Raw genomic sequence first — 21,054 nt, forward strand, 5'->3', positions numbered from 1 at the left:
TACATGTACAGAGACTTGACAGAAGCAACTGAGGATCCAGCAAAGCAGTTCATCAAATATGGAGAAATTAGGTAATTTCCAGAAAAGCAAGAATTTAAGGAATTCCTGCCCAACCCTACAAGAAATACTACGAAGTTTGATGTTCTTAGAATGGGTGACTTGGCAGTTTAACATCTGTGATAAGACTGCCAACCCTGCACTTACCGTAGTGCCCCAGGCCTGCAGTCCCCGTGGTGCCCCGTCTGACACCCACTCCAGCAGCAGCAGCCCTGCCCCCCGACACACACACTTGAAGCACCCTGGGGACACTAGAGTGTCCTTTATGTGACACAGAGACTGACCAACAGCCATGGGCAGTAGGACATGGACAGAACTTTTGTTGGAGCAAATCCTGTTGAAGCTACAGGAACATAAAGCCACACAGCAGATATAGCCATCTCCTGAAGCCATTAGCCAGGTTGCCGTGGGACTTATCTAGCAGGAGAAAGACCAGTAGTATCTTGACTGCATTTTCTTGGGCACCACCGATTGCCTGCGAGAGTATCCAATGGTGAGCCCACTGGTGGGAATTTGGCTGAGCTCTCTTGGGTCACACTGACTGCCCAGGAACGAGAAGGCCAGTTACAATTTGTCTAAACTTTTGTGGATACTGCAGACCAGCCAGAGTGGGTCTTTGGGAATTTGACTTTGAATTCTTACGTCCCCTTGGACTCAGGAGCCTGCTTGGGGATGGACCGCTTCACAAGGTCAACTACATAAGTGCCATTGAGCAGGAACCCCTGAGTGAAAAACCACTGGATGGGAGATGGACAGCTAGAATCTGAGTAGGGACTCCAATCATGAGCACATCCAGACAGCTGAGGTCTGAGTGAGATCCACCAAATGGTTGACCTTCCTTTGTGATCACCCATCCCTGTGCCTGCCCCATCCCATTTGGCTCAGTAGCAGTGCCTACATTACTAGTCAATCAACTTGCCTTTATTCTGGAGAAACTTGACCTGTCTTACCAATAAGAGGCTGCTCTCAAGGCGCTGAACTGACATTTTCCTGGAGTCACAAGTTTAGAGAAACAAACAAGTGGGATAGCTGCCCAACTGATCTCTAGAGCAATATCTTCAGATCAAGAACATAACAGTGTCTCAAAGAAAGCAAACTATCCCACACACTACACAAATGCAAAGCAAGGTATCACCTCCAAAGGCTGACACAGTATCAATGGATTTCCTGAAGCCAAAATGTCTGATGGAACTTTCTGACACAGAATTCAAAAGGACAATGATTGAATATTTTCAACAGATAAAAGACAAACTTGAAGAATTACAGGATACTACAAGCAAAACCCAGGAGGAGCTCAAAAAAACAATCCAGAACAATGGAGAGAAAACAAAGGAGGCATTAGAGGAACTGTAAAAACAAGAAACCACAATCTAAAATATGAGGTCCAATGTTTCAGATGCTGTTAACATGATGGAGGGACACATGAACAGAGTTGAAGAGATGGAACAGAGACCCAGTGAAATTGTTGTTGTTGTTGTTATGTGCCGTCGAGTCACCTGCGACTCATAGCGACCCTATGTACAACAGCCCTAAATTCCGCTCTGTCCTGTGCCAATCGCACTGTCTCTGACACTCCCATCCCAAATATCCCAGTCACTGAATCAATCCACCTCATAGAGGGCCTTCCTCTCCTGCGGTGTCCCTCCACCTTCCCAAGCATGATGTCCCTCTCCAAGGACCGGTCTCTCCTCACTACATGTCCAAAGTAAGTTAGACGGAGCCTCAGAATCCTTGCCTCCAAGGAGCCACCCGGTTTAACCCTCTCCAGGACAAATCTATTTGTTTTCCTTGCAGTCCGTGGTATTCTCAATACTCTTATCCAGCACCACAGCTCAAAGGCATCAGTTCTCCTTCTATCCTCCTTGGTCATTGTCCAACTCTCTGATGCATAACAGGTGATTGCAAAGACCATGGCCTGCATCAGATGCACCTTAATCTCCAGAGAGACACCACTGCTCTTCAGCACTTTGGAGAGGTCCCTAACAGCAGACTTTCCCATGGCAATGCGCCTTTTAATTTCCTGGCTGCTGGTGCCAAGACTGTTGACTATGGAGCCAAGCAAACTAAAGCTGTGAACAATCTCAATCTCTTCACCATCCATCCTGATGCTGCCAATTGGTCCAGTGGTGAGAATCTTTGTCTTCTTGACATTGAGCCTCAATCTATATTGTAGGCTGCAGTCCTTGACACTCTGCACCAGGCGCTTCAGGTCCTCCTCAGTTTCAGCAAGCAGGGTTGTGTCATCCACATAACGCAGATTGTTGATAAATCGTCCACCAATCCTGACCCCAGATTTCTCCTCATAGAGTTGCTAGACCGAAGAGCAGAATCAAAAAAGGGGGGGAGAAAACCCAAGAATAAAGTGGGACACCATCAAAAGAAATAAAATGTGCATGATTGGAATCCCAGAGCAAGAAGGAGCAAGTAAAGACACAGAAAAAGTTGTGGAAGAATTACTAGAGGAAAACTTCCCAGGCATAATGAAGAATGAGAGAATATTCAAGAAGCACAGCAAACACCATGTAGAATAGACCCCAAAAGAAAAACACCAAGGCATATCATAATTAAATTTGTCAGACAAAAGATAAGGAGAGAATCCTGAAGGCACCAATGGAGAAACAAAGAGTAACCTATAGCAGAAAGCAGATAAGATTAAGTGCTGATTTTTTAGCAGAAACCTTGCAAACAAGAAGAGAGTGAAATGACATATATCGAACACTCAAAGAACACAGCTGTCAACCAAGAATACTATGTTGTTGTTGTTGTTACGTGCCATCGAGTCGCTTGCGACTCATAGCGACCCTATGTACAACATACATAAACTCTGCTCTGTCCTGTGCCAATCTCACTGTCTCTGACACTCCCATCCCGATTATCCCAGTCACTGAATCAATCCACCTCATAGAGGGCCTTCCCCTCCTGCGCTGTCCCTCCACCCTCCAAAGCATGATGTCCCTCTCCAAGGACCAGTCTCTCCTCACAACATGTCCAATGTATGTTAGACAGAGCCTCAGAATCCTTGCCTCCAAAGAGCCACCCGCTTTAACCCTTTCCAGGACGAATATATTTGTTGTCCTAGCAGTCCATGGTATTCTCAATACTCTTCTCCAGCACCACAGATCAAAGGCATCAATTCTCCTTTTATCCTTCTTGGTCATTGTCCAACTCTCTGATGCATAACAAGTGATTGCGAAGACCATGGCCTGTATCAAATGCACCTTAGTCTCCAGGGAGACACCATTGCTCTTCAGTACTCTGGAGAGGTCCTTAACAGCAGACTTTACTATGCCCAGCAAAATTATCTATCAAATATGAAGGAGAGATCGAGATAGTCCCAGAAATACAGAACCTAAAAGAATTTGTAAAAACAAGACCAGCATTGGAGGAAAGACTCAGAGATGTCTTTCTTATAAAGGTACCACCGAAAGCAGTCTTGACCAAAGTAACTAGCAACAACACCAAAAAAGAAGTCAACACAAATGATAGCTATAAAACCTTGCCTCTCAATAATCACACTGAATGTGAATGTTTTAAATGCACTACTGAAGAGAAAAATTGGATAAAAAAGCCATATCAATCAATATGTTGTCTACAAGAGAAATGAAGATAAAGAAAGAATAAAAATAAAAGGGTGGGGGGAAAATATACCAGGCAAATGGAAAACATATAGAAGCAGAAGTAGTGATATTAATCTCTGATAAAATAAATGTCAATGTAAAACCATCACAAAGGACAAGGAAAGTCACTACATAATACTGAAAGGTTCAATAGAACAAGAGGACATAACAATAATAAATATCTATGCACCAAATGAAAGACCTGCAAAGTACATAAAACAAACATTAATAAAAGGGAAAAAGGAAATAGGCAACACTACTATAGTACTTGGAGACTTCAATGCACCCCTCTCAATAAAAGATAGAACTACCAGAAAGAAACTCAACAAAGACACTAAACAATTAAACCACACAATAAACTTACTTGACCTCATCGATATTTATAGGATACTGCACCCCTCCAAAAGCACAGTATAAATTTTTCTCCAATGTGCATGGAACGTTTTACAGAATAGATCACATTCTTGGTCACAAGCCAAGCATCAATTAATTTAAAAACAGAAATAATACAAAGCATCTTTTTAGATCATAATGATACAAAATTAGAAATTAATAATAAGAAGAAAAAGAAAAAAAGAAACATACATTTTGAAGCTGAACAATACCCTGCCTGAACATGACTGTGTGGGTACAAGAAGAAAAAAAAAAAATAAAATTAAAAAGTTTCTTTAAACAAATGGCAATGAAAACACCACTTCCCAAAACCTCTGAGAAATAGCCAAAGCAGTAATCAGAGGCCAATTTATAACAATAAGCAAACACATCAAAAGGCATGAAAAATTGACCATTGGCTCTCTAACACAACATCTCCAGCAAATTGAAAAAGAACAGCAGGAAAACCCGACCCCCTCTAAAAAACCCTGAAACGTTAAAAATTACAGAAGAAATAAATGAAATAGAAAAACCAAAAAAACAATTGAAACTATCAACAAAACTAGGAGTTGGTTCTTTGAAAAGGTCAATAAAATTGAAAAACCACTAGTAAAACTCACAAAAGAAAAGAAGGAAAAGACACAAATAATCAGAATGAGAGATGAATCAGGCAACATAACAACAGAACCAACTAAAATAAAAAAGGTAACTTTAGAGTGTTATGAAAAACTATCCTCAAACAAATATTAAAACCTAGGGGAAAAGGACAAATATTTAGAAATGCACAACTTACCTAAACTGACACAAACCAATATTGAACACCTGAACAGACCAACTACAAAAGAAGAAATTGAAAAGGTAATACAACAACTTCCAACCAAAAAAAGCCCTGGACCAGATGGTTTTACAAGTGAATTTTATCAAACATTCAGAGAAGAAATGTCACCAATTCTACATAAAATAGAAAAAGATAGAATTCTCCCAGACTCATTCTATGAAGCAAACATATCCTTGATACCAAAGCCAGGAAAGGACACCACCAAAATAGAAAACTATAGGCCAATACCTTTTATGTACACAGATGTAATACTTGAGCACCACAACAAGATAAAGGTAAACAATCCAATCGAAAAATGGGCACAGGATATGAACAGACACTTCACCAAAGAAGACATTCAGATGGCCAACAAGCACAGGAGGAAATGTTCAAAATCCCTAGTTCTAAGAAATCAAAACAACTATGAGATATTATCTCACCCCAGTCAGAATAGCAAAATTTAACAGAAAATCAACCAACAAATGCTTGTGAGGTTGTGGAGAAACTGGAACTCTTTTTTTTTATTATAATTTTTTTTTAATTTTACTATTTTTCGTGCATTGTATCGTCAAATCAGATCAGACTGGTACAGGAGGAGATTGTTCCTCCTTCTTCAGCAGAGCATCTGGTGGATTCGAACCAGGCACATCTGGGATTGCAGTGTAGCTTCTTGCCACTAGGCCACCAGAACTCCCTGAAACTGGAACTCTTATTTACTGTTGGTGGGAATGTAAAATGGTGCAACCACTGTGCAAGGCAGTATGGCGCTTTATCAAAAAGTTGCAAATATAGATACCATTTGACCCAACAATTCCACTACTGGGAATATACCCCAAAGAGACCATAACAAACAGCCAAGCAGATATATGCACAAGCAGATGTTTATCAAGGCTTTGTTAACAATAGCAAGGAGTTGGAAGCAACCTAAGTGCCCATCAACAAACGAATGGTTAGAGAAGCTGTGATATATTCACACAATGGAATACTATGCTGCATTGAAAAACAAGGAACTCCTGCAATATTACTCAAAATGGGTGACCCTGGAGGACATTTTGCTGAGTGAAATATCTGAATCACACAGGGACTAATACTGCATAATGCTACTGATTAGGGGGCGATTGAGAAAGATGGGACAAATAATGCATAGTGCATTGAAACAGATGAGGGAGAAAACAGTGTAAAAGGGTTATGCGAGTAGGTATTATTATCATGACAGGAGTCCAGAATGAAGGCTGCATAGTGGAATGGACCTGGGGGAAGTGATTGTAAAACAATGGAATAATTTTTCTTTTACTTTTCAAAGAGAAGAGTGTACTGGGGCAGGGGGGAAGGGTGGGCAGGGAGAAAAGTGCAACAACGAATGAATGGAACAAAAAAAAAAGAAACGCTAAGATAAAATCTCCATATTGACAAAGCAAAGGAAAACAGATAAATCAAAGTAACCATGGGGGGTGGGGACGATATTAACACTAGAAAAAGGAAGAAAGGAACACAATAAATTTTAAATTTAAATCTGGTCTGTCAATAATCATACTTATTGTGAATGGCTTAACTGAAACAATAAAGGGGGGGAAGTCAGAATGTATTAAAAAAAAGAAATAAAAAAAAAACTCCATCAAGATGTTGTTTACAAGATACACACTTAAGAAATGAGGAAAAGATAGATTAAAAATAAAAATGGGGGGAGAATACACCAAACAAAAGACATTTAAGAAAGCAGGAGTGGTAATACTAATTTCTGGTACAATAGTGTTCATTAAGGAAAAGCACCGTATAAAGATCAAAGGCACAATATCAAGAAAACATAACTCTGATTAATGTCTATGCACCAAATAATAGACCTGTTTACTAGATAAAGCAATAGTTAATAGATTTTAAGGAACAAATAGATGGTAACAAAATAGCAATTGGAGATTTTTTTAAAAAATATTTTATTTTTATTTATTTATGTGTGTGTGTGTGTGTGTACCATCAAATTGGATCTCACTGGTACAGGAGGAGATTGACCCTCCTTCTCCAGCAGAGCATCTGGTGGATTCAAACCTCATACCTCTGAGATTGCAGTGCAGCTTCTTGCCACTAGGCTCCAGAGCTCCCAGCAGTTGGAGATTTTAACATATCACTGGATAGGGTTTTTTTTCTTGTTTGTTTTTGGGTTTGGTTTTTTTTGGGGGTGTGTTGTAATTTTAATTGTAATTTTAACAAAAAATTACAAAAAGTTTAGGTTTTCATTCATTTCTTGTTGTACATTATCTTCTCTTCCATCCCCTCCCCCTTGGCCAGTTAATTTTCACTTAGGAAAAAATAATCTATTCACTGTTACAAAATTACTTCCCTTTACTTCCCCTATCACTCTCCCAGTCCTCTTTACAATGCACCTCTTAATCTGAATTGTTGTTATACACGCAATGCCTAATTATATATTGATGTTAAACAGTCTTTCTTTCATCTGTTCCAATGCAGTGTTCATTATATATTTACTCTTTTCCTATTTCCCCTCCAACATGTCATGTCAGTCCTGCTTTTAACAGTGGTGTTATGCAGTATTTGTCCTTTTGTGGCTGAGCTATTTCACTCAGCACAATATCCTCTAGGGTCACTCATGTTGTATAATGTTTTACAAATTCATTGTTCTTCAGCTTGCCTCTGGAAACTCTATGAAGGTGAAGAAGTGAGCTATACAAGTGTTCAGGTCTTTAGTTCATAGGTTTGCTATGAGTTGTCTACAACAATAACACAGTGTTATGTAGTATTCAATTGTGTGAACATACCATAGGTTTTTTTATCCATTCATATGGTGATAGAACATAACATTCTCTTACCAGAAGACAGTTCAGCTTAAAAGTCTTTCTACAATTGAACAAAATGCAGAACTAAACTATACAATTAGTCAACTCAAACTCATAGACATGTTCAGGGTTGTTGTTGTTCCTGTTATGTGCCCTCTGGTCTCCAGCAAATCATAGCAACCCTATGTACAACAGCACTAAACCCTGCTCTGTTCCTTGCCAATCTTACTGTCTCTGACATGCCTATCTTCATTATCTCAGTGACTGAACCAATCCATCTCATCAAGGGTCCTCCCCTCCTGTGCTGTCCCTCCACCCTCCCAAGCATAACATCCTTCTCCAAGAACTGATTCACCTTGAAACATGTCCCAAGTATGTCAGATAAAGTTTCAGAATTCTTGCATCCAAGGAGAAGCATGGTTTCACCCTCTCTAGGACGCACTTGTTTGTTCTCCTACCAGTCCATGGTATGTATATTCAATACTCTTCTTCAACAACAAATCTCAACAGCATAAATTCTCTCTCTGTCATCCCTAGTCGTTGTCTAGCTATCTGATGCATAGCAAGTAATTGCATCAGGCACACCTTAGTCTTCAGACTGATATTGCTATTTTTTTCTTAAGTGCATTGGTACCTTCTACAGAATAGAGCATATATTAGGAAACAAAGCAAACCTCAACATATTAAAATCAACAAACATTGAAATAATACAATGTATCTCCTCAGATCACAAATGTCACAAAGCTAAAATTTAACAAGTAGAAAATTAAAAAATACAACCCACCCACATGAAAGCTAAATAAGTCCCTCCTTGAGAAATTTTGTACTGTAGAAGAAATAAAAAAAGGAATCAAAAAAGTTCCCCCAAAAAATGAAAATGCAACATATCAAAACTTTTGGGATACAGCCAAAGCAGTCCTCAGGAGACAGTTCAGAGTAATCAGCAAATACTAAGAAAAAAAGAAAGGAGCAAATTTAACAACTTAATCCAGTGACTCCATGAAATATGAAAAGAACAAGAAGCTAAGCCCAGTCTCCAGATAAAGGAAATAATAAGGAAAAACACTGAATAAACGAGATAGAAAATAGAAAAACAGCTGGAACTATCAACTAGATCAGGAGCTGACTGTTCAAAAGGGTCAATAAAACTATTGGCAAACTTAGCAAAAGAAACTAATGAGAAGATACAAATGACATGGCTAAGATATGAAAGAACTGACATCATGAGAGAATTGTCTGAAATTAAATCTATAATATTGGAATATTATAAAAAATCTAGAGGCAATAGCTTCCACTCTGCCCAGACTGACATAGACATACTGAGAATACTTGAATAAATCTATATAAAAAAGAACACATTGAATAAGCTCCCTCCCAAGAAAAGTCCTGGCCCAAATAGCTTCACTAGTGAATTTTAACAAACATTCAAAGAAGGTTTTTCTACTTAGGTTTTTGTTGGTTGGTTCTTTTTTTTTTGTTTTTTGTTTGTTTTTTTAATTTCCCCCCATAAAACAGAAAAAGAAGGAACATTTTTAGAGTCATTCTGTGAAGAAAACACAACCCTTATATCCAAACCAGTAAAAGATATTGACAAAAAAGAAAACTATAGACAAATATCTCTCATGAATATAAATGTTAAAATCCTTAACAAAATCCTGGTCAATAGAATCTAACAATGTATGAAACAAGAATTCATAATGATCAAGTGGGCTTTATAACAGTATGGAAGGATAATTAAAGATAAGAAAAGAACAATGTAAGTCAGAACATTAACAACGCAAAGAACAAAATCCACATAATCCTATCAATTGATGTAGAAAAGGATTTTGAAAAAACTGATCACCCTTTCCTGATTAAAACATTTAACAAAAGAGAATTTCCTCAGCATAGAAAAAAGTATACATGCAAAATCAAATACCAAAATCATTCTTAAAGGAGAAAGATTATAGGCATTCCCCTTGTGAAGCAGAGAGCAGACAAGGCTGTCCATTATCACCACTCATATTTAATACTATATTGGAAGTAATGTCTTGACAATAAGACAAGAGAAAGAAATAAGAGGCATCCATCCTCATTCAATAGGTTTATATTTCTTCTATTCCAGCGGTCTAAATGTCTGTCATTATACAAATATCATGCTGTTTCAATTTAGGTCTTTGTCATCTGAGAATTCTATGCTTCCTTCATTTGTATTTTTCAGTAGAGATTTGCTTATTTGGAATCTTTCCTTTCCAAATATACTTGTCAACTGTCTTTTCCATTTCTTTGAAAAGTAAGTTGGATATTGGAATTGAGGTTGTGTTGAACATGTAAATTGCTTTTGATAGGATTATAATTTTCTCAATGTTCAGTCTTCCTAACCAGAACCAAGGAATATTTTTCTATTTCGTTAGACCTCAGTGATTATTAAAGTAATGTTTTGTAGCTTTAATTGTAAAGGTCTTTAGTACCTCTGTTGTTGTTGTTATTGTTCTTAGGTGCCATCAAGTTAAGTGCTTTCTTCCAACACCACAGCTCAAAGGCATCAATTCATTTTCTGTAAACTTTATTCATTGTACAGGTCTTGAATGTATAGCTAGTACTCAGAAATACTATGGCCTGAATCAGACACACTTTGGTCCTCAAACTGACATCACTACTCCTAAATAATTTGCAAAGGTCCCTGACTTCAGATTTTCCCAGTGAAATGCGTCTCCTTATTTCCTGACTGTTCATATCAAGGGTGTTAATTGTGGATCCAAGCAAGATGAAGCTGTTGACAGTTTCAATCTCCTCTCCATCAATCATGACAATGCCTGTAAGACTAGTATGGAGAGAGAATACAATCCTGCCACACTCCCTTCTCGGTTCCAAACCATGCAGTGTTCTCCTGCTCCATTCACACAACAGCCTCCTGGTCCAGGTATAGGTTCTACATGAGCACAATCAAGTGCTCTGAGATTCCTGTTCTTCTCAATGTCAGCAACAACTTGTCATGATCCACACAAACACCTTTGCAAAGTCAATAAGGCACAAATTCTTCTGGTATTCCTTACTTTCAGCCAGGATTCATTTGACATAAGCAATGATATACCTGGTACCATTGCCTCTTCTAAATCCTGCTTGAGCTTCTGGTAGTTCCTTATCCATATACTATTCTATATGATCTTCAGCAATATTTTGCTTGCATGTGATATCAATGGTATTGTTTGATAATTTTCACATTCAGTTGGATCACCTTTCTTGGGAATGGGGCCAAATATAGACCACTTCCAATCTGTTGGCCAGACAGCCATCCTTCAAATTTCCTGGCATAAACTGATGAGTGCATCCAAGGCTGGGTCTGTCTGTTAATTGAAATAAGTCAACTGTTATCCCATCGATTCCTAGGGCCTTATTTTTTTGTTTATGCCTTCAATTCAATGTCTACTTTATCCTTCATTACCACTGGCTCCTGTTCATACGATACTTCTTGAAAATTTTCAATGTCAGTCAATTCTTTCTGGTACAGTGTCTCTATAGGATTTTCAATGGTTCATTATTCAGGAAACAGATGACCCATCCTGCTTTTCTGTTTTTGTTGTTATTATGTTATGTCCTGTCAAGTAGCCTACTCATAGTGACCCTATGTACAAAAGCTCTGACACCTGCCCGATTCTGATCCAGTCTCATTGACCTTGACACACCTACCTCCATTACCTCAGGTACTGTATCAATCCGTCTCATCTGGAGTCTGCCTCCCCTGCAGTGTCCCTCTACCCTTCAAAGCATGATGTCCTTTTTTAAGGATTGGGCCCTCCAGGTTCTGTGCCCAAAATATGTGAGACAGACTTTCCCTAGTTTTGAATGAGAAACTTGGTTTCACCCTCTCCAAGAAAAAGGTACTTCTTGACAATCCATGGTGTGTTCAAAACTGTTCTCCAGCACCACAACTCAAAGTCCTTTATTTTTCTGTCATTCTTGGTCATTGCCCATCTCTCCTGTGCATAGCAATAAATTGTGAAGACCATGGCCTATATCAGTTTCACCTAAGTCTCTAAACTGGCATTGTTGTATTTCAGTACGTTGGAGAGTCTCTGACAGAAAATTTTCCCAGTGCAATTTGTCTTTTCATTTCCTGACTGATAGTTCCAAAATTGTTGATTGTGGAGCCAAGCAAGATAGTTGTTAACAGCATCAACCTCTTACGTATCAATTATGGTGTTACCAGTTGGCCCACTGGTGAGAATATTCATTTACTTGATGTTGTTCTTTAATCTATTTTTAAGACTATATAGTTCTTTCTACAGTAAACACTTCAGGTCTTCCTGTTTCAGCAAGTAAGATTGTGTCATATGCATAATGTTAGTTGTTGATGAGTCTTCCTCCAATCTTCATGTCATATTCCTCCTCATAAAGGCCAACCTCCCAAATGAAATGTTCTGCATATAGCTTGAAAAGGTATGGACAGAGGACACATCCCTAACACACACCATTCCTGCTTTGAACCATGCGGTGTTTCCTTGTTTTTCTCTGACGACTGCTTCCTGGTCTAAGCATATGTTTTGCATGAGCACAATCTAGAGTTATGGGATTCCCATTCTCCTCAAGGTTAACCACAATTTGTTGTGGTCCACACAAATGCCTTTGCATAGTCAATGAAACACAGATAGCCAATCCTCTGGTATTCTCTGCTTTCTCCCAAGATCCATCTGACTTTGGCAACAATGTATCATGCCACAGCCTCTTGTAAACTAAGCTTGTACTACTGGAAATTCTAGGTTGATGTAGTGTTCCAGTCTTTTTTGGATAATGTTCAGTACTATTTTGCTTGCATGTGATATTAGTAATTTATTGTTTTTATATGCTGTTGAGTTGCTTGAGAATCATAATGACTTTATGTACAATAGCGCTGAACCCTGCTCTATCATGTGCCAACTTTATTGTTTCTGATACATCTATGCCCATTACCTCAGCCACTGAATAAATCCATCTCATTAAGTGTCTTCCTCTCATGTGCTCTTCCTCCACCCTCTTGAAGGACCAGTCCTTCCTTGAAACAAACCCATTGTATGACAGATGAAGTTTCAGAATCTTTGCCTCCAAGGAGCAGCCTGGTTTTACACTCTCTAGGCTGAACTTGTTGGTTCTCTTAGCAGTCCATGGTATATTCAACACTCTTCTCCAGCACCACAGCTTAAAGGCATCAATTCTTCTTCTTTCATCCCTAGTCATTGTCCAGCTCTCTGATACATAGCAAGTGATTGCAAAGACCATAACATACATCAGACTTTAGTCTCCAGAATGACATCTTTACACTTTAGTACTTTGCATAGTCAATAAAGCACAAATATACATTCTTGTGATATTCTTCACTTTCAGCCAGAAGCAATTTGACATCATCAATTATATCATGTGTTGCAGAAGATCAAGGAATGCAGTCTTTGGTATGGATTGAATTTCAATGTCAGGGAAATGAAGATTCTTACCCCTGGACTTATGATGAATGGAAAGAAGATTAGAATTGTCACAGCTTCATCTTGCTTGGATACATAATTAACACCCTTAGTACAAGCAATCAAGAAATAAGGAGACACATTTAACAGGGAAAATCTGCAGTTCAGGGCCCTTTCAAATTATTGAAGAGTAGTGATGTCAGTTTGAGGACTAAGGTGCATTTGATTTTGGCTAGTCTTTCCTATGTTTAACTATACATCTAAGACATTGGCAATGATTAAGGATGGCAGAAAAAGAATTGATGTCATTGAACTGTGGTTTTGGAGAAGAATACTGAACCTGTCATTGACAGCCAAGAGAATGAACAGATATTTCTTGGAGAGGGTGAAGCCAGAGTGCCGTTTGGAGGCAAGAATGATGAGGCTTCACCTCACATACTTTGGGCATATCACTAGGAGGTGCTATTCCTTGGAAAGGGACCTGATTTGGGGAAAAGTGGAGAGTCAGTGAAGGAGAGGAAGACCCTTAGCCTGGTAGACTGATACTGTGATGGCTGCAATGGGCTCTCGTGTGCCAGTGAGAAGATAGAACCGGATAGAACAGGGTTAAGATCTTTTGTTCATATGATCTCTATGTGTCATGCTCAATTCAATGGCACTTAACAATAACAAGTCTTATTGTATACATATAGTGACAATTTTACAAGGACTTCATAATGCAAGTTTGAAGAATACTGCAAGGCACCCACAAGACTGATAACCCCAAAATAAATTCAGTAAAAAAGATGAAAGACTTTTACAAAGGAAGATATTTAGATGGCCAACTAACAGAGAGATGCTCAAAATCATTGGCATTCAGAGAGATATAAATCAAACCAGCAATGAGATACCATTTAAATCCAGTAGCAGTAGCAAAATTTAACAGGGCAGCAAACAATAAATGTTGGAGAGGATATGGAGAATTGGAATACTCATTCACTGCTGGTAAGATAAGAAAATGCTACAATCATTCTGGAAGGTAGTTTCTCATAGGTATGTCATTTTACCTAGCTGTTACTCTACTAGTAATATACTTTAAGGAATTTAGAACTTAGAAAGGAATGGAGATATGAACTAGTATGTTCATAGCAACAATATTCTCAATAGCAAGAATATGCAAACAGCTCAAATGCACATCAACAAGTGAAATGGATTGAAAATTTGTGGTACATTCACACAATGGAATATTATGCAGTACTAAGAATAAACAATTTTGTAAAATACTGCATGACGTGGGAGCATCTAGAAAGCATTATACTGAGTGAACTTACTCCTTTAAAGATAAATACTGTATAAGACCATTATTGTAAAAATAAAAGAATAACTAGTAAGATTGAGGTAAATATTCAAAAGGGAAATGAAAAAGGGGAAGGACATAGAAAAAGGGGAAAGGTGGAAATCACTAAGAGTAGAATTTAATTAGTAAATTAGAGGAACATGGGTGAAGAACTAGAAAAAAAATGCAATGGCAACTGGTTGGAAAAAAAGGTATAATAATAAACACAGACCAATAGTAACTAATTATATAAAATACAATGTATATCAATGTTTGTGCAAAATACAGTGTAAATGAATGATTGTAGCAAACACAGTGCATATTAATGAAACACAATGTAAATGAATTATTGCATGAAAACAAATAAGGAGGAGAGGCACAAAAAAGATAAGTTGAGATTATCACTGAGACAGTGGAGGGAAGGAAAAGTGTGGGAAAGATTCAGTGGGAATTTGGGGGACAGATAGATGATAGTTAATGATATGAGGTCCAAGATTATGTGGGGCAAAATGTGCATGGATGCAACACATTGTATATGAATGTTGTATGTAAATCAATTTTTCAAAATGTGGAAGGGAGTGGAAAAAATAAACACTGGATGTTGTAGATTTAGAATGTGTGTAATTCTTCTTTTGGCCAGTACTTTATTATAGTAAAAGAGAAAGTGTGCCTTAGAAATAAGCTTGTTAAAAAGCAAATCTAGTAATGGATGTTGGAGCTTAGTTGAGGGAAAAGATTAAATCTCATCCAGTACTATGAGGAGGTCTGCATTTGAATGGGTTTGTAGACCCACCTTGTACTTCTTTTTTTTTTAATTTTTTTTGTTTTTCCACCTTGTACTTCTGATTGAAGAGATTCACATTTGAAATAAGGGCAGGAAGGAAAGGAAGTAGAAGACTGTATTTTTAAAACTGGAAAAGTTGTTTGGCTTCTGAGGCAGAGTGAAGGTGGTTCCCATCAGAACCCACTTCCAGGACTTGAGTTTGGAAGGATCTGGTGAGCAGGCTAACTTGTAGGGATCACATGCGTCCACTGATGTGGGAGGAATGCAAAAATGGAGAAACAATCTGAGTGTGTACACGTTCCTCCAACATTGTCCACCTAGCATGCACACATATATGGATGAACAGGGAAGGGTTGTTCACTTAAGGAGCAGGGAGTCTTGATGATCCCTGGCTTGTTGACTTGGCACCATGCATGGGCTAAAGCTGAGTGAAGGGACCAACAGGTCTGGAATGCAAAGAGTAGTGTGTACTCCTGAGTTGGCAGCTAATGTTCATTTGAACCTAGCCACAGATGGCTGGGTTAAGTTGCCTAGAACCCAACCATAAGAAGAGATGATCCATGTTGTGAGCTAAGAGTTGATTGCAGCAACTTGATGGCTTGCTCTGGGCTAGACATTGCTTGTGGATGCAGATCCTCAAAATTTCCAAGTTGAGAGAGGATTCTTCCTTGTTCTCTCAGGGTACTGGTTTTATAGAGATAGGCCCATCAGAAATTGGCTATTTAAAATGGTAAAATTAAGGATAAGGGTATGCAGTAGCTGACTTATACACTTTCAAAAATGTATTACTAGTAAGATGATTATAAGGGAAAAGAACCCACAATATACATAAAAAAATATAATGAAGATATGGATTGTATAAAACACAATATAAGGGTGCAACAATGAATGAATGGAATCCCAAAATCTCTGTAGATGTTCATTGAAATGAAAAATAAACAACCTAAATTAAAAAACAACAACAACAAAAAAACCCTCATAGGGAGATCTACCACTAAAACAAAAACAAAAACAAAAACAAAAAACCACAATATACAAGTGGGAAAGATAATGTAAATGACATAAAATTATTAATAAGAATAAACAACTGAAAAAGGATAAATGTGTATGTTATCATCATATGAAGAACTTTATACTAAGCAATTTAAAAGAACATAAAAATAATAGTGCCTGGTTTTAATTGTTTTTGGTCAAACATTTTTCTGAGTGGTATAGCACTGGTCTGCCCATTTGAGAGGTAACTTGTGGTTACTGTGATGCTAACCACTGTGATTCTGATGTGTCAAATATGATAATCATTACCTAGTGGTGGACAGTGTTTGGTAGAGCTCCCCCAGTAAAACAAGCTTGGAAGCAGGAATGGTATCCACTTCTGAAATTACTTGCCTCTACAAACTCTATGAATGTTGAGAAACGCCAAATGTCATGCAAGTGTTCAGGTCTTTCTTTCATAGGGTCACTATGAGTCTTCTAAGACTTGACAACACTTAACAACAACAACCATCACCACCACCACCACAAACATATTATTAGGCCAGGGAATAGGTACATCACCAAAATGCACATCAAGTGTTTCTTCTTAGGGAACATAATATTTAACAAATCAGTTGTTCCTAACTTTTACACATGGGACAGAGAAAAAAACATACAAAATATCTAAGGAATTGAAACTAAGGTCATAGTTGACCCTCTAGAGGGTTTTCAGAGCCAGTTAATCATACAGGAGAAAGGATCCATCCTCCAACAGAACGCTAGATGGATTTGCCTTTGGTATTGCAGTGCAACTTCTTAACATTATGTCACCTAAACTCCCTATTTAAATAGACAAAAATGTGGAAAAAATTGAAAATTTGCTATGTTATCATTGTTAAATGCTGTCAAATTGTCTCCAGCTCATAGGCACTCTAGGTACAAAAAAATCGAAACTTTGCATTACCCTGCACTATTTTCAGTCTATACTAGGCTCAAATCCATGGTTGCAGCCACTGCATCAATCCATATCACTCACAGTCTTCTTTTCTTTCATTAATCACTACTTTTCTTCATATGATGTCTTTTTCCAGTGACGGGTCCCTCCTTTACAACATTCCCAAAGGATGTGAGATGAATTTTACCATAATTGCCTCTGAGGAGTACACTGATTACACTTTCTGTAGGCCATACTTACCTGGTTTTTTGGGTGTCAATGCTGTATTGAATTATTTTCACCAACACCATAATTCAGTGACATCGAGAAAGCCTCTTTGGAAGCCAAAATGTGGAGATACGGTGGAAACCAAAATGTAGAGATTCAGACAACTGTGGACAAATTATGAGTAAGGATCATTCCTTGGAGAAAGATATGTGTATAATAGAATAAATAATAAAAAAAACCTTTTTAGTCACGAAAGAACACCTTGAGTGAATGAATCACTTGATCCAGAGCTTCAGGATCATAGGCACCCTGAAAGGGATAACAATAGAAGGTGATAAACAGAGTAAGAGAGAAATGGCCAACAATAATCTCTTCCATGTGATTTACTGCCTTTGAAAACTCACTGCAGGCTCAGTTATGAGTCAGTTCTGACTCTATGGTACACAACAACATCAACAATATAGAGAAAGATAGAATTCCTGAAACTGATCCTTACTTGACCTTTGAGCCTATCTCATCATACCTCTACAACTCAGTTCTCAGGAAAACTATAGACAAATCTTAGATCATTACTAACATCAGGCAGAAACACCCTTTTAAAAGCAGTGATTATGCATGATCACAAGTGCAGTATTTTGCCAGAGATGAAACTCAGAAGGCAGAAAGGGATCCAAAATGAAGACAAATGGCAATGAAAAACACAGGAAGCAGGAAGAATATTGTTACAACATGTTGTTGTTTCCTACCTTTGAGTCAAATCAACACATACCTTACCCTCCAGTGGTTTGTGAGTTTTGGGAAGCAGCATATGGCAGAGGAAGAGATGCTTTTGATATTGCAATGCAGCTTCCTACCTCTTAGCCACTAGAGGATCGTAATCAACGTGACAAAACATGTACAATGTATGAATTATTAAGTGGAAAACCATTGTTCTCTCATAAATCACTGAAATAAATAAGAATGGTAAGTTACAAATCAAAATCTTATTGGACAGTTCTAATGGAAAATGCCATAAATATTCCATCAACGGCAAAATAAGTAAGCAAGCCTGCCTTGGAGGAAGGGCAATCAGAATGTCCTTTAGAGGCAAGAAGGGTGTAAAAAATTACTCACCTACTTTGGACATATTAGTCAGGAGGCGTCAGTCCTTGGAAAAGTATTTTGTGCTAAAAATGTTGAGGATCAGGAAAGAGAAAAAAAATCTCCAACAAGATTTATTGAAATAGTGACTCTAATAATGAACTCAAGAACATCAGAACCCATAAAGGTGGTAAAGGATAGAATAAGGTCCACATCTGTTGTACATGGGATTACTATTAGTCACAGTCACAACCACATCAACTGTGATGTAAGTTGAAATTGACTTGATGGAAATGAAAATGTTGGGCAAAAAGTAAATAATATTAAGAGCAACATGGCCTAACTTTCCTACTTTGTAGGTAAACTAGAAATTCCTAAAATTCTAACAATGTATACTTTTTAGGAGAATGTAGCTTTCTTAAGTAAACTTTTAATTTTAAAAGACTAGGTTTTGAATTGTGTTGTGGTTTTTTTAATATATTCTTGATTCTCTATTGTTCCCGTATCTTGATTCTTCCTTATGAAAGAAAATGTTGCCAAACAGCTGTTCCTTAATTTAAAGTCATGGCTCTGGGGCTCAATATATTCACTGCACGATCAAACTATTAAGCATCCTTGCACCTGTGAAAGCTACAGAATCCTAGCCAAACTTACCTAGTTCATGTATAAAGAAGCCAACATTTATAAATCCTGCAATATGCATGAAGTGCAACTCATGACTAAGAGTAACATTTTAAAAATTAGTTTATTTTCTAAACAAGAAAAACTATTTTAATAAGACAACTTTTAATATGTTTACCTTAGGTTAGTCTCATCATTCTTGATTCCAAAGAGCACTCCAGCTGCACCCTCTCCAAAACTTATCTGTTTGTTCTTTTGGTCCTCCACTGGATATTCTGTGCTCTTCTCAAAAACCACAGATCAAAGCTGTCAATTCTTTTTTCATCATCTCTATTCATTGTCCAGTTCAGATGCATAACAAGTGACTGGAAAGACAAAGGTCTGAAATTGACATCATTACGCCTCAATAATTTGGAGAGATCCCTAGGTGAAGACTTTCCCAGTACAATGCGTATCCTTATTTCCTGACTGCTGGTACCAAGGGTGTTAACTATGGATATAAGCAAGATGAAGCTGTTGACAGTTTCAATTTCCTCTCCATCCATCATAATGTTAACTTTAGGTAAGAATCTTTGTTTTCTTGACATTGAGATGCAATCCTTACTGAGGGCTGCATTCCTTGGTCTTCTATAAGAAATGTTTTAAGTCCTCCTCACTTTCAGCAAGCAAGGTTGTGTCATCTGTATAACCCAGGTTAGTATGGTTGTTGTTGTTGTTGATTGCCTTCAAGTTAAGCATGATTCATAGCAACCCTATGAATAAAAGGCCTGAAGCCTTTCTGTAACTATCGACATTTTAAAAAGTTCACAGTATTTCCAGAGGCATTAGTATAGTTGTTGTTGTTATGTGCCGTCGAGTCGTCTGCGACTCATAGTGACCTATGAGTACAACAGCCCTAAACTCAGCCCTATCTTGTGCCAATCTCACCATCTCCGACACATCTTCCCCTATAACCCCAGTAACTGTCTCAATCCATCACATCGAGGGTCTTCCTCTCCTGTGCTGTCTCAGTTCTACATCTAAACTACTGATAAGTTAAGATCTCTAAATCTCAGGAGGCAAATACTGAAGAAATTTTTATATTAGTGACCAATTTCATGTAAATAATATATTGACAAATATATACTAGGATTTGCTTATTAAGAAAATGGAATTAATTTGGAATATATATGTATATATAAAACACAGTATTAAAAACTGTTACTAAAGTTAAAAAAATAAAGAGTTGAACAAATGAACTTCTAAAAGAAATGCACTTTGTATGGTAGAAGATTCTGAGGAGTGAGTGCCTTCCTGGAGTTATTTGCTTTATGTTCTTATTGTTATTGTTGCTGTTGTTCGGTTGTGTTTAATTGAGTGCAACTCATTCTGACCCTATGAACAACAGACTTGAATTGTGTCTTTTTCTGTGCTATCCTCATCATCTCTGATAAACTCACACCCCTTGAAGCAATCATAGTGTCAATCCACCTCACTGAGGGTCTTCCTTATAGGTTTGTCTATATTATGGCTGAAAATGGAGTCATAGAGACACATTTTGTTCTACTTTCAAAGTTTGACTGAGGACTACAGGTCAGGAGTTCCACAAGTTTCCATAGATGAGGAGTTTCACAAGTCTCTTCAGACAAATAAATCTCAGCCGGTTTTTTGTTTGTTTCCCTCCTGTATTCCTCACCAATACTATCAAATTTAGAGTGTTCACCAGTGATAGCAAGCACCATCTAGTTCTTCCGGATTCAGAGCCTTGAAAGTTGAAGCTGTAGTGGCCTGTTAAGTTATTTAGACTATTTTGTTTTCTATTGTCCTGTGTTTTTCTTTCTTCTTTGTCCCAGACAGAGAGACCAAGAATGCAACAAATAATTAGGTTTCCTGTGTTAGCTATTTTCTTACACATAAAGATACCATCATTATTGTAACATTAACCCAAGCTCAGAACAGAAAATTGGAAAATTACTAAAACAAAACAAAACAATTTGGTCACAAAATTAAAAGAATTTTTAGCATCATGAAGTTATTTTGATGTGCATTTCTTTTAGAAGTTCATTTGTTCAACT

This window comes from Elephantulus edwardii, unplaced genomic scaffold (assembly GCF_000299155.1).
Source record: "Elephantulus edwardii isolate Elephantulus edwardi_28Jun2011 unplaced genomic scaffold, EleEdw1.0 scaffold00173, whole genome shotgun sequence".
Classification (NCBI taxonomy): domain Eukaryota; kingdom Metazoa; phylum Chordata; class Mammalia; order Macroscelidea; family Macroscelididae; genus Elephantulus; species Elephantulus edwardii.